The 14,096-nt window shown below is 42.4% G+C and overlaps 1 protein-coding gene across 4 annotated transcripts in view; it reads right to left on the bottom strand.

Annotated features, from left to right (window-relative positions):
- Nucleotides 1–14,096, bottom strand: part of RSPH14 (radial spoke head 14 homolog) — a 276,628-nt gene that overhangs the window by 35,456 nt on the left and 227,076 nt on the right. The window lies entirely within an intron of this gene.

Raw genomic sequence — 14,096 nt, 5'->3', positions numbered from 1 at the left:
CTTCAAAAGAACATTATCTGGGAGCTAAGGAATCGCAGAAAAGAGCAGATGGAAAGTTAAACAAGTTAAAATGTATCATAGAGTGGGGGGCATCAAGGGAAATATGGGTTGGGAATCCTATAGTTTGGGTGAAGGCCTGAAGTGTCACAAAAGGCATTGACTGCAATATTGTGGATAGTTGTGTGTCGACTGATTCCAAAGCAGCTGGAATGTTAGCATTTGAAGTTACTGTAGATTCAGAAGAGAGAATTGGGATGTGAAGATGAGAGCAAATTGAATTTAGCTGAGAGGTCTCATACACATAGAATCATCTCAGTTAGGAGAGCATAGGTAGGGTGAGGAGACTGTAGGGCCAGGGCAGGAGCAGTTGGAAAGGAAGCTCCTCTTGTTGACTGCAACACTGCCACCAGTATGAGCATTAGGTCTGTCAAAGTGGTTTTAAATAACTATGGGGGGAGAAGTTCTCTGTTAAAAAGATGATAAATGCAGACAAGGCAGCAACTGATTAGCAGATATCCATTAGATTGGAACGTAGGTATCTGATATTCATGGACTAAACAGAAACAGTTGGTGATCCATAGCTGGGTGTGTCATGGCTTTTGGTGGGGGAGAGGTTTGGTGAGGGAATGGTTAGTGGAGCGAGTGGGAGAGGTGGGGTTGGGGTGGAGGAAGGGGTAGGAGTTACAGCTGAATAGACACGAGCAGAAGAGAAGGGGCTGTCAGTATAGCTGAGAGATATGCACTGTTGCCTTTGAGCTGTCTATCACATGGGTTTGAATCTCGAGCCAAATCGAAACCATCACCCAGGTGTTTTGCATCCATCCATCCATCCATCCATCCATCAGGACCATACTCTATACAGAGCATCGGTGCTGCCGAAGCAGTCTCCTGGGCTATTGAGCACAATCCTGGGCGGGTCACCACTCTGACGAAGGATAATCGAATGGCTAAATCACCCCAGCAAGCTGGTACTCATTTTGGCCGACCTCAGAAGGATGACAGGCTGAATCAACCCCACCTGGTATTAATTCAACAGCAGAGCTGGATTTAAACTCAAGACCTTAAGATCCCAAGCCCACCACCCCTAACCATTAAGTCAACACCAGGCATGTGTTTTGCACGCAAGGCAATGAATCAATGTTGGTGCTGTTCATGTGTCGGAGTGCTTGTCTGACAACACTGGTCGTTGGTGAATATTAAAGATCCCATGGTGTCTTTCTGCAAAAAGGAGGTGAGTTATTGCCGTCACCCTGAAAAAAATTACAAATTATTTTAACTTTTAGGTGAGCATCCTGCGATGGAGTGGCAATCTGCTCAGGCTAGCCTTGAAACGTTTCTCGATATATTGTGAATGTCCCAAAGCGCTGTCAAAAGTATGGGGGCTCCCTTATGATTAGATAAAAGAAGGTGAGGAGGGAACGGTGGACCCACAAATCTGCATTTAGAACAATGGAGTTTACATTTCAAAACACCAATTTGGGCAAGGCAGTGACACATATCATGGCTGGAGTGAAGAGCAGTGTCATTGCAAACGGTTAGGAAGGCGACAGAATGGAGAAGGGGGGAAAAAGGGAATAGTAAAGTCGGGAATTGGAAAGGTTCGGAGGAGTATCGAAAGGAGGAGATGTTTAAACAGTGAAAATAACAATTAAGTATTTATTTTTTAAATGAGAAAGGGCTGAGATAAATTGCAAAACAATTAACGTGGAAAGGGAGGAAGAAAGGAGAGAGAAAATAAGATTGGGGGTTTGGGAAGGAATTGGGTGAGAAGATAATGAAGTTTGGGAGGAAATCGGAGGAAGGAGATGGAAGAAAGAGGGTGGCACGGAATGAGGATGAAAATTCCATCAGATATGTGTGTGTGTGTGTGTGTGTGTGTGTGTGTGTGTGTGTGTGTGTGTGTGTGTGTGTGTGTGTGTGTGTGTGTGTGTGTGTGTGTGTGTGTGTGTGTGTGTGTGTGTGTGTGTGTTCCTTCATTCTGATGTACAAGAGTAATTTGTGGCACTGAAAAACATTTGAACTTTTCTGCGTTGGTATTTACTGGAATATCTATGGAAAATAATGAAAGAGACAGTGACAAAATTGTACATACAGTCATGAAATATGCAGAAAAAATCGTTGCTGTGAAGCCACAAATCAAATCGAAAGAGTTTATACACCAAACTGTAGAAATGGATTAACAGATAAGAAAGGACATAATACAATGTCGAAGGAGAACAGCACCTGGGGGAGCACATAACTCCAACAGGCTGAACAGTTGCCGTTCTGTATCCATTGATATGCCGGATCTGGATCCGGACTTTACCCAAAATCTAATCTGCTTGTTCTTGTCACCGATTCAACACATTCACTAAGTTTCGTCCGAATCCGTCCGCAATGATGTGAGATATCGTGCTATACTATCTATAGTTTTTGGTCCTATCTTTCAAAGGTGAAGAATCAATGAAAAAATTATAGTATCCGCATCTGGATGCGGATCTGCACCGAAATCGAATCAGTTCGTCCTTGTCACAGGCCCAACCTCTCCAAATCCATCCATAACTTTTTCAGATATACTGCTCAAGGATAAACAGACAAATGCCACAGCAATTTGCACAACATCTGCATAACTGGGGAATCTGTGATTACGGACCACCAGGAAGGATCTCAATTTCCATTGAAGTTTAAGGCACTTGTTGAAGCTTACCCTCCCTAGGTAGTTTACAATGTGGACGAAACGGAGCTTTTTAGCAGCGTCTCGCGCTCGAAGAGAGCTCAGCGTTGTTGTTGTTGTTCTTCTTCTTGTTGTTCTTCTTCTTCTTCTTCTTCTTCTTCTTCTTCTTCTTCTGAAGACAAAACCTTTATATTAGGACTCGGCTCTTTTATATTCAGGATCCGGATCTCCTGAAATAGTAAACACCTGTACACATCCTCGCATAGATGGTGCCTTTTGAGAGTGTCTATCATGAACTTTTAAATATATTCGGACATTTGCTTTAAAGTTTGGAAAAGTTCACGTTACTATTTAAAGATTATTCCATTTAATGTATTGTAATTTCGTAAATACACTATTTATTTCGGAAAATGCACTATATTTTGTAAATACGTAAATACACTATGACGGGTCTCGCTATTGGCTTAATCAAGGCACGTGACAAAATATCGGAAGTTGATGTTGTTGTTTTTTTTGTTTTGGTTTTTTTAGCCGACAAAACCTTTAGGACGCTGCCCTTGGATACATTTGTCCTTGTTTGAAAGAGGATGTCGTCCTGCACACTAATTAGCATAGTGCTTGACGAATTCGCCCCCCCCCCCTTCACTCCAATCTGAACGGTCGCACGGCATTTGACGTGAGATCTGGCAGGGGGGTCTTCAAAGCGGTTTACCATTATGGTCATATTGAGATTACTTGCTGGATTCGAAACAGGCAACTGGAATGGACAAACTGGAAGACTAAAATAATAACAATATATATATGTGTGTGTGTGTGTGTGTGTGTGTGTGTGTGTGTGTGTGTGTGTGTGTGTGTGTGTGTGTGTGTGTGTGTGTGTGTGTGTGTGTGTGTGTGTGTGTGTGTGTGTGTGTATAAATATAGATTTACAGTCTCCGGATTGGGACCAGTGTACCGATCCCAGAAGAACCAATGTTACGTTTGACCGCCAGGTGGACTTGAAGTCAAATCTTCCACCCACAAGATCACCAATTTAGCGACGGATCATCAAAAGAGACCATACGCCGTCCCGGCGGGAAAGCCGAATCGATCTTTGCTTTCATTTTCCGCATACAGATAGTTTGAACGAGAATCTGTCCCTCTATCCAGATTGTCCGTCTAACAGGATGGTCCTCAGCGGTGGCCCAGACGATCCTCTGGGCTTTGCGAAGCCTCCTGCGAGGCAATGGCACTGATTTTCCACAGTGATGCTTTTTAACCACACTGGGGTTAATAGCCCGATGACTAACTGCGAACCTACTGACACAACTCAAGGGAATTAATCAGTTTTTTTATATATAAACGGAGGAGGGCACATTGGAGGAGAGAAGTACAGACAGCATTTCACGATTAATGTACAGCACTGTAATATAACAATTCGATGCGATAATAATTCCCCGTGCCCACAACAACTCGTTTGACTTAACCATTATCTTAACCGTTCACACGGGAATTACAATGAGGGACTAAGGGATTCACAAAACAATGAGATGATCAGCAAACCCAGAGGTAGGGCTTGGCAAAGTGTCTGATAGCAATTCAGTTCCAGTCGCAGGGGGGAGGAGCTGATTGATGATTGAGCAAAATAAAAGGGGATGCAGCTCGTTTGTGATGCGGAACACAACAGCCCTCTCTGCAGGTTTGGTGCAACCAGCATAAACAAGGAGGAAACAAATGTCCTCTTCCCTCTGATTACAAGAAGCCATTGGGTCTGTGTCTTGTCTACATTCATTAATCACCTCTCTGGGCGGCTCCTCCGTAGGTGTTATCAGCTCCGCACAAGGGTTTTTTAACAGCATAGTGCCGACCAGGTGTTAACAGCTTCTCTCAATTCAATGAGTCATATTACACATGCCCTAACTCACGTTTCCATGGTCCCTCTAGAGGTGATGTTACCTGCCTTGTCGTTAAAAAATCTTATTCCTCAAGGTCCTTTAAATATTTATTTGTAAGAACCATTTAGAGGATGGATAACAGAGGTATAGACTTAATGACTAAACAAGGGATAATCTGATTGCTGACACATAACACAATGGAAGGCTCACAATTAAATCTGTCTTGATATACTTTGACGCATTGTCATCCTTGTGCACAAATACCATACATCTTATGCTGAACATTTAAGAATGAAATAACTACACCATGTTACCCCCTTTAACCGATATTGCATGCCCACAACAATACCTACACACATATAATAGCGGACATGGAATTGTCCCCTCAAGGGGGGAAGACCCGATCGTGAACTGGCCCTCGCTGCTCCTATGGTTGGCAGCGAGTGCCTCGGAAGCAGTGGGGGAGAGTGGCATTTCTGTATGTGGAGGAATTGCGTTGCTCAGCCTGTGGGTTGCCCAGATAGCTCATATAGAAGAGCACTGGTATGGTTTGCCAGAGGACCTGGGTTTGATTCCCAGTCTTGGCCTGAAATTTTTCCTCATATATCTATTAATTATCTTTCTCCCCTGTTTATATGCATGCACGCACATACGTACGTGGACACCCCTTATAATTAGCGAATTTGGCTATTTCAGCCACACCCATTGCTGACAGGTGTATTAAATCAAACACACAGCCCTGCAACCTCCATAGACATACATTGGCAGTAGAATGGGCTGAATTGAAGAGCTCAGTGACTTTCAACGTGGCACAATCATAGGATGTCACCTTTCCAACATGTCAGTTCGTCAAATTTCTGCCCTGCTGAAGCTGCCCCGGTCAACTGTAAGTGTTGTTCTTGTGAAGTGGAAACGTGTAGGAGCAACAACAGCTCAGCCGTGAAGTGGTGGACCACACAAGCTCACAGAATGGGACCGCCGAGTGCTGGAGCGCATAGCGTGGAAAAATCGTCTGTTGTCAGTTGCAAAACTCATGACCGAGTTCCAAACTGACTCTGGAAGCAACGACAGCACAAGCAGTGTTCATCAAGAGCTTCATCAAGTGGGTTTCCATGGTCGAGCAGCCACACACAAGCCCAATATCACCATGCGCAATGCCAAGCGTCGGCTGCAGTGGTGTAAAGCTCACCACCATTGGACTCTGGAGCAGTAGAAACACGTTATCTGGAGTGATGATCACGCTTCATCATCTGGCAGTCCGACGGACAAATCTGCGTTTGGCAGATGCCAGGAGAACGCTACCTGCCTGAATGCATAGTGCCAACCTTAAAGTTTGGTGGAGGAGGAATAAAGGTCTGGGGCCGTTTTTTATGGTTCGAGCTCAGCCCCTATCAACACCTCAATCAGCAATGCCTTCTTCTCTCTTTTTTGTACCGAAGTATGATATATTGTCGCAATGCTTTGTTGTCGATGTTGACGCTCGATGGGATCATTAGTTCATACATGAACGGTAGGTACTTCCACGTTTTCAGTGATTGCTTTTGGTTCATGTTCCCACAAATTTTCTGGAACTGGAATATCAAAGTTTTTGCAGATGTACCAGCGGATTACATTATAAACTCTGTTGTGTCGTTGTGTAGACAGCTGTTCTGACATGAGTTTCTTTTCGTTTCTTTGTTTTTCGTGTTCGGTAATGAAGCGTCACATTTCATTCTCTTTGCTAACGCCACCTCTTCCACTCACCTGTCTTCCCCCCCTCTTCTCCCCCCATCCTTATATCACTCTGTCTCCTCTTCGCTGCCCCCTCCTAATAAAATGCAGCACTCTCCTCCAACACCCCTGTTGCTCTGTCTCTATATGTCTCTCTCTCTCTCTCTCTCTCTCTCTCTCTCTCTCTCTCTCTCTCTCTCTCTCTCTCTCTCTCTCTCTCTCTCTCTCTCTCTCTCTCTCTCTCTCTCTCTCTCTCTCTCTCTCTCTCTCTCTCTCTCTCTCTCTCTCTCTCTCTCTCTCTCTCTCTCTCTCTCTCTCTCTCTCTCTCTCTCTCTCTCTCTCTCTCTCTCTCTCTCTCTCTCTCTCTCTCTCACACCCCTCCTTACCACAGTGAATAGCAATGTTCAATGGTTTTGTGAGGTGTCGCTCTCCCTACTTCCCCCGCTCTAGCTCCCTGTTCTTCATCCTCTCTGCCTCCCGTCCCTCCGCTCACCCTTCACCTGCCTCCTCTGTCTCTCCCTCCCTCTTTCCCCCCCCCCCAATCCCCTTTATTTTCTCCGTCATTGAAGCAACGGGTTGTATTTGCTAGTGTGTGTGTATATATGTTTATATGTGTATACACCCATAAATCCACATATATATATATATATATATATATATATATATATATATATATATATATATATAGAATATTTCCATAAATCCATATATCATCATCACACCATTTGAAAGCCTTTATCCCTGAGCAGGGTCAGCTTTTTGCGGGCTCCAATCATGGAACCCTTTCTTGTGGCAATGTTTTTCCGGCCGGATTCCCTTCCTGACGCCAACCCTTGAGTCGCCTTCGACCCTACAGGGATAATTACCAGTATACTGGTGCTCATTTCGCCGACCTTCGGAAGGATGACAGGCTGAGTCAACCCCCATGGTGCTAACTCAGCAGCCAGCAGGGATCGAACTCAGGACCCCAAGGATCCCAAACCACCGCCTTAACCACGAAGCCACACCAGGCTTATCCATATATATATATATATATATATATATATATATATATATATATATATATATATATATATATATATATATATATATATATATATATATATATATATATATTTATTTTTGTTTCTATGAAAGTGTTTCTTGTCAGCAATTTGAGGTGGGTATATTGTCCCACCTGTCGAGTGGGTCGAGGTCGAGGGTATATTGGCAATTCCTTTTTTTCATTTCTTGCTCAACTCGGAATGTGTGGAACAGAAAGGAAGATGTATGAGAGAGTGACGCAAGTTGCGTTGAATGGCACACTTTGAATTTGGAGGAAGGTTATTGAGGCAGGTTGAATGGTGTAGGTTGAGGTTGATTGGGTTTTGTTTCTTGCAGCCCTAAAAGGGGTAGTGACTTAATGTGGAAGATATATGGAGAGATGTGTGTATGGTTGTTGATTTGAGCAGTATATGTTATGAGGCGAGTTGGATGTTTTGTTGTTGTTGTTGTTGTTGTTCATGTGCATTTCAGGTGTGTGTGTTTTTGCATGTGTTTTGTGTGTTTTTTTGTTGAGGTGTGCATGTTGTAAGGTTGGGTGGTGGGTTGGTTGCTCCAGTATATATATATTTTCAAGTGCTGTTGATTCTGGGAGTGGAAGCTGTTGTTTTTTGTTGTAATTTGTGTTCTTGCGTTGAGACAGCTTGGTTGCAGCCTTTACCCCCATCCATCCAGCACTAATAAGGTCTGCCTTTTCATCTTCTTCTTTCACCCATACCCAGCATGGTTGAATTGTCCAGACTTTCATTTTCTGCGTGCATGATGTGTCCTTCACTCTTAGAACCCAGGAAGATGAAACCTTGCACTATTTCCTTGCGATCCTATCCCAATAAGAACATGTCAATCTTCTCAGTTTGCAAGATTTTCGTCTTTATTTTTACATTCACATAAAAACCAGCAATTTCACTTTCCTTCTTCACTCTTTGCAGCAGTTTCATTAAGTCCTCTTTACTTTCTGCCATCAGAGTGGTATAATCAGCATACCTTCGATTACTGATGCATCTTCCTCCAATCCTGAACCCAGTCTCTGTGTCATCCGAGTTTGATTTCCTGAATGATGTGCTCCACGATACAGATTGAACAAATAAGGGGAGAGAATGTACCCCTGTCTGACCGCTTTTGCAATCCCAAAGCAATCTGTCTCTCCACATTCTTCTTAATGTCGCTTCTTGTTTAGTGTAAGGCTTCTTAACAGATGCATCAGGTGCTCCGACATCACTATTTCTCTCAGCATAGCAGGAGCAGTAATCTCAGCATCATGGGTGCAGCACACACGCTCATCATTTCCACTTAGAAGTCGAGCTTGCGGGGAGTCGCCCAATCCTTGTAATGAGATCGGCTTGTTTTCGATAACAAAACCGCAAATCAGTTTCCAAGATGTTTACTTTGTTACTTGAAGTCTTGCAACATGCAACCAAGCTTGAAAATACAATCTGCGTTTTTCATTGTCCACGCGACATGTTAATAAATTCCTTCCTCGATTATTTTTCGAAACACTTTGTTTTGTCATCTGTTGTTTTGTCGCCACGGAGTCTGTGGACGCCGTGGTGGTCGACTCCAATTTGGTAAGGCCCAAATTCATAAACTACGAACTGGTAATCGTGAATCTCCCATTCCAGCAACATGTCTGAGCTCACACAATTGTTGGCGAAAAACAATGTTGTTAAATATTTCCAAAGGTCACACACCATGATGTTTAAAAATTAAAAAAAATGAAAAAAAATTAACTGCTGTCCTGAAACATTTGTGTGTTTCTCCTGCCATTTCATTCCTGCAACACGACTTAAATTATTGTTTTGAAAATCATCGATTTTATTCACCAATGGCTCGGTTAATGTGCACGCTTCACAACCATATAACAATATTGAACGTATACAGACATTATATACGTGGCCTTTTGTACACAAGGAAACATATTGTTACATCGCCATAACTAGTTTCGATTATGGAATACCGAGGCAGCCAATTTCAGTCGTCTTTTAATATCATCAATCACACCAGTTGTAGAAATATTGCTTCCAAGGTAAACAAATTAATTGACTACTAGTATGATTTCATTGCATACTTTAACAGAGGGAACAATTGGATAAGCCACGGCCATAATTTCACAATTGGGCAGGTGCAAAAGTCAAACTGGTTGACGTGCACTTATTTTTAGAATATATATTTTTTGAAGTTGCAATTTTTGTTCATCATCAGAAAACATAACTACGTCCTCTGAAAATTCAAAATAATCAAACTTATCTTGTGCAATTCAAATGGCATTCCAATTTCTCCATTAAAGTTTGCGGTGACTTCTTTAAAATTGGCCCTACTCCAGACTTGGATTAGAAGTTTGGTGTCTTAAGTAATGAACCTATTTGACTTATCTTTTAAAAATCAGACTATTGTTTTCAGTGAGTGAGCTTAAGATCTGAAGATGAGATTAATATTGAGTCATATAAAGAAAATTCAAAGTGACATTAAATAAGTTAGATAAAGGATGTTTATGAGATTTATAGAGAGATGAGAATACACTGGATGTGGGGATTATCAATACCTGAGCAAGGCAGTGGATTTGTCATCCTGATATGTTATTTCAATTGCCATCGATGTGTGACGAGAATTGATGATTGTTTGAACTTCTGATGTTTTTATACTCTGCTTGGTGCAGGGTTATTTTTCAATTCTTACTGAATTCTTGTCAGCCAATACCTGGCACCAAGACTACTTAATTCTTGTCCACCCACCGCCCCCACGACGTCACTCTCACGATGAACACTTGGATGGAGGGCCAGGAGTTGTGACCGAGATTGATGGCAGGATAGCTCAGTTGATATAACGTGCTGGCCTATGAGCTGATTGGTCGTAGATTCGTTCCTCTGTGGAATCAAATCCAGCTCTAACTGTCATCCTGGTATGGTTCAAGGGGATGGGGATGTGAGAGGGAGAGGGGGCAGTATGGGGGCCGGGGAAGGCGGAGAGGGTGCACTGCAGCTGCAGCGCTGTGTGACTCTGTCCTTCTGATGGAGACGTAAAGCCGACTGTCCAATCTGAATGTAGATTGTGCACATTGTGATGTCGTGAAAACAATCGGGTATTGTGTGCCTGTGTCATAACTACAATCGCTGCCAATAAATTAATGGGTTTATGGTCACGGAGCATTTAAGAAGTTCTATGAACGAGACAATAGTCAAGGGCATCCCAAAAAAATTAACAAGGGGAATGCTTACATGAAAATTCGTTATTTTTTTAAAGTTACTATGCCATTATATATATATATATATATATATATATATATATATATATATATATATATATATATATATATATATATATATGAACTGTATATATACTGTATATATCATGAAATAAAACAGCTTAATTTGTCGTGTCTTCGACGATTGTTTAGCATTTGTGGAATTGCTTTGAATGCTCCCTGCAAGATATAATCATAGAGGGATATGGATGTTATTATTGATGAAGTTAATGGTAAGAATGGAGTGATAGTGCAGAGATCAGACAATTAACGAATCGAGTTAATGGGTGTGTGGAGACAGCACATGCAAGATGGCCCAAATGGCCTCCTGTGTTAAGGTTGCCTTGCTCACATCTTGTGCCTTCTTTTCTGAGTGCTCCACTGTGCAGTCTACCAAGACAAAGAAGGCTGTGATAAAGTCTAAAAATTGTTTTCACTAATCATAACCTCTCATAAGTGATCAAATTTTTCTGGGCCAAGTGAAATGCAATAATTGCTTTCTCCATGGTATTGCAGGTAAAGTTGAAACACTTTGTTAATTGGTGCAAACAAGTTGACTCTGCCCTTCCTCCGGCAACTCTGTCATTACCACCGCTTCAAACACAAGTATGAAGAATGAAGTCTTTGTCAGGTAAGATAAAAAAAAATCAATGGCGATTCGTTTCAAGGAGTCAAATTGAAGGGAGCGTTAAAGTCCCTCATTATATGTGGTGTGAGTCTTGAAAGCACAACAACATACCGAAGAAGTCAAGGTGATGTAAGAACTGGGACGCAATTGGGTATCCCCTCTAACAGGTGTTATTGTTCAATGTTATTTTGGTTTTATCAATACCAAAATATTGGTACTTCATATCATTGGTCAACAATGGCTGCTCAAGGGATGTCCCATTGCACCCCAGTTTCACTGAAATTCCATGCATAGAACTTTCACTATTCTTTGCTCCCTTCTCTTCTCTTACCTCCCCTTCTCTCCTGTCCTTACTCCCCACCCAACCCCCTCCCACACCCCCAAACTACCCCCTCTCCTTCCCACCCCCGTATCTGTGGTGTCATGCCATGGTGCTGTGTTGTGCCATGTTTGTGCCATGGTGCTGTGTCATGCCATGTTCGTGTTGTGTTGGTGCTGTGTCATGCCATGGTTGTGCTGTGTCATGCCATAGTGCTGTGTTGTGCCATGTTTGTGCCATGGTGCTGTGTCATGTCATGTTCATGTTGTGTTGGTGCTGTGTCATGCCATGGTTGTGCTGTGTCGTGCCATGATTTGTGTGTCGTGCCATGAAACATGTAGATGTTCATGTTGTGTTGGTGCTGTGTCATGCCATGGTTGTGCTGTGTCGTGCCATAGTGACGTGTTGTGCCATGTTTGTGCCGTAGTGCTGTGTTGTGCCATGTTTGTGCTGTGGTACTGTGTTTGTGCTGTCATGCCATGTTCATGTTGTGTTGGTGCTGTGTCATGCCATGGTTGTGCTGTGTCATGCCATGGTGCTGTGTTGTGCTGTGTTTGTGCCGTAGTGCTGTGTTGTGCCATGTTTGTGCTGTGGTACTGTGTTTGTGCTGTGGTGCCATGCTGTGTTTGTGCTGCATCATGCCATGTTCATGTTGTGTTGGTGCTGTGTCATGCCATGGTTGTGCTGAGTCATGCTATGTTTGTGCTGTATCATGCCATGATCATGTTGTTCTGTGCCATGTCCATGCTGCTTCGTGCCATGTTTGTGCTGTGGTGCCATGTTCATGCTGTGTCGTGCTGTGTCGAGGTCCTGCCGCAGTGGAGGGTTAGTGGTGCTTGGGGGAGAGGGGTGTGGTGTGGTTGTCGGTATTGTGTTGTGATGGTTGATGGGGGATGTGAAGGGAGTTGTGGTTGTGGGGGTGGAAAGTGAAGTGCGGGCCAGGACTCTGGAAGTTTTAATTTCCAAGGTCAAATCCTCTCGGAGGAGTAGATGATGATACATCTATACTTTCACTCCACTATAAATAGACGGTGGTTCATTTCATTTGCAGAAATATGTGTTGATCATAGATAATTATTTGCATGTCTCTGGTAGTAACTGCCAGGCAATGGCAACAGGTGTTTGATTCACCACTCAAACTGTCCGTGTGCATGTTCTGGTAGCTCAATAGAAATGGTATCGCTGTGTCGAGTGACGGATGTTTCTTCTGCTTAATCATGGGGATGGTATCCTCTCTCAATCGTGGTGGAGAACCAAAGGTATGGCCATCTCTCTTGTTTCACTACAATTCTCTGTAAAATGTTCCGAGCAGAAAAGCAAACATTTTGTAGGCCCGTTCCACTTGGGTATTTTGGACAAACCTCGTCCAATTTAGGGTATTTCGGCCATTACATTGGGTGTAGCATGAAACCATCTAGGTTTGTATTAGTATACAACCACCAAGGATGCATTGACTTTGGCATATTTGTGGAAAATCGAAAATTATTCACCGTTTGAGTTCAATCGTGTGGCCATGTAACCCGGAGACAGTACGGATATGGCGGTCAACTTCCTGATGCGACGTCACGGCTCATCTGAAGAAGAAGATTTTGACTTTTTATCGCATATTTATCTCCTATATAATTTAGAAAAAGACACATCATATATATTTTGTAGGGTATCAAGGGATAGGTTAACATCGAGGTGGTATGAGTGTTTTGGTTCCCCTTTAAAGTCATACTTGGCCATACGTGTATGCGCTGAATAATCTTTTGTTATATTATCTTCAAGTTTTGACTCTATCTCTTTCCAAAATAACAATCTTTACACAAAGATAAGTGAATTAAGGTCATTAATTCATTGTGTGCTAGTGTCATTATAAATGTGGGCATTTAGAGACATGAACTGTACATTTCACGTTTTCTAAGATGCTTTGTATTTACGTTGACTGTAAAGTGGTAAGAATAGAATGAAAAAGCCTATTTTTTTCGATTAACAAGCTTTTTCCTGGTCTTGAGGTCTCCATTTTCGAGACCAGTAAATCTTCGAAATCCCCTTGGCCCAAGACCGAGACAAGACCGAGAGAACAGGGAGTCGATATCAAGACTACAGGAAGTCGAGACCAAGACCGAGACTGACAAATTGTAGTCTCGAGACCCACAACCACAACACTGCCAAGAACATCTGTATCGGGATCTACCCAGAGTTTTTTTATGGCAGCCACCACAGCTTTTCGTGGCCATCTTGGATTTTGACAGCCATCTTGAGTATTGGACACTTACTTTGAATATAAATCTTTTTTGGGAAAAATGTTTTCCCTGACATCCATTAATCATTAAATAGATGAAAAAAAATTTTTTTTTTTTTTTTTTTCTAGCAATGTATGGTCTGGCAGGGCTAATTTATATTCTGGTGGTGGCCATATTGAATTTTGGTATGTGGCCAAAAATGCCAGTATTTTTGAGAGGGTAATTTTGTTCCCATTTTGTGAAGCCATAAGCCCAAATAAAAGCCTATTTTGTTCAGCACACTTAAATTGTATAGAAGCCACCTTCAAAGTTTTGTCCCTGCAAACTTATCATGGACCTACACATTGATCCTCTACTTGTCTGACATACAGTATATATATGCATATATCAAAAATCACTTCCACTCGA

The sequence above is a fragment of the Eptatretus burgeri genome, chromosome 16, assembly GCF_056783735.1.
Source record: "Eptatretus burgeri isolate ZD-2024b chromosome 16, Ebu_testis_v1, whole genome shotgun sequence".
Lineage (NCBI taxonomy): Eukaryota > Metazoa > Chordata > Myxini > Myxiniformes > Myxinidae > Eptatretus > Eptatretus burgeri.
Note: the sequence above shows the minus strand (reverse complement) of the source record. Positions and strands in the feature narration are given on the sequence as shown.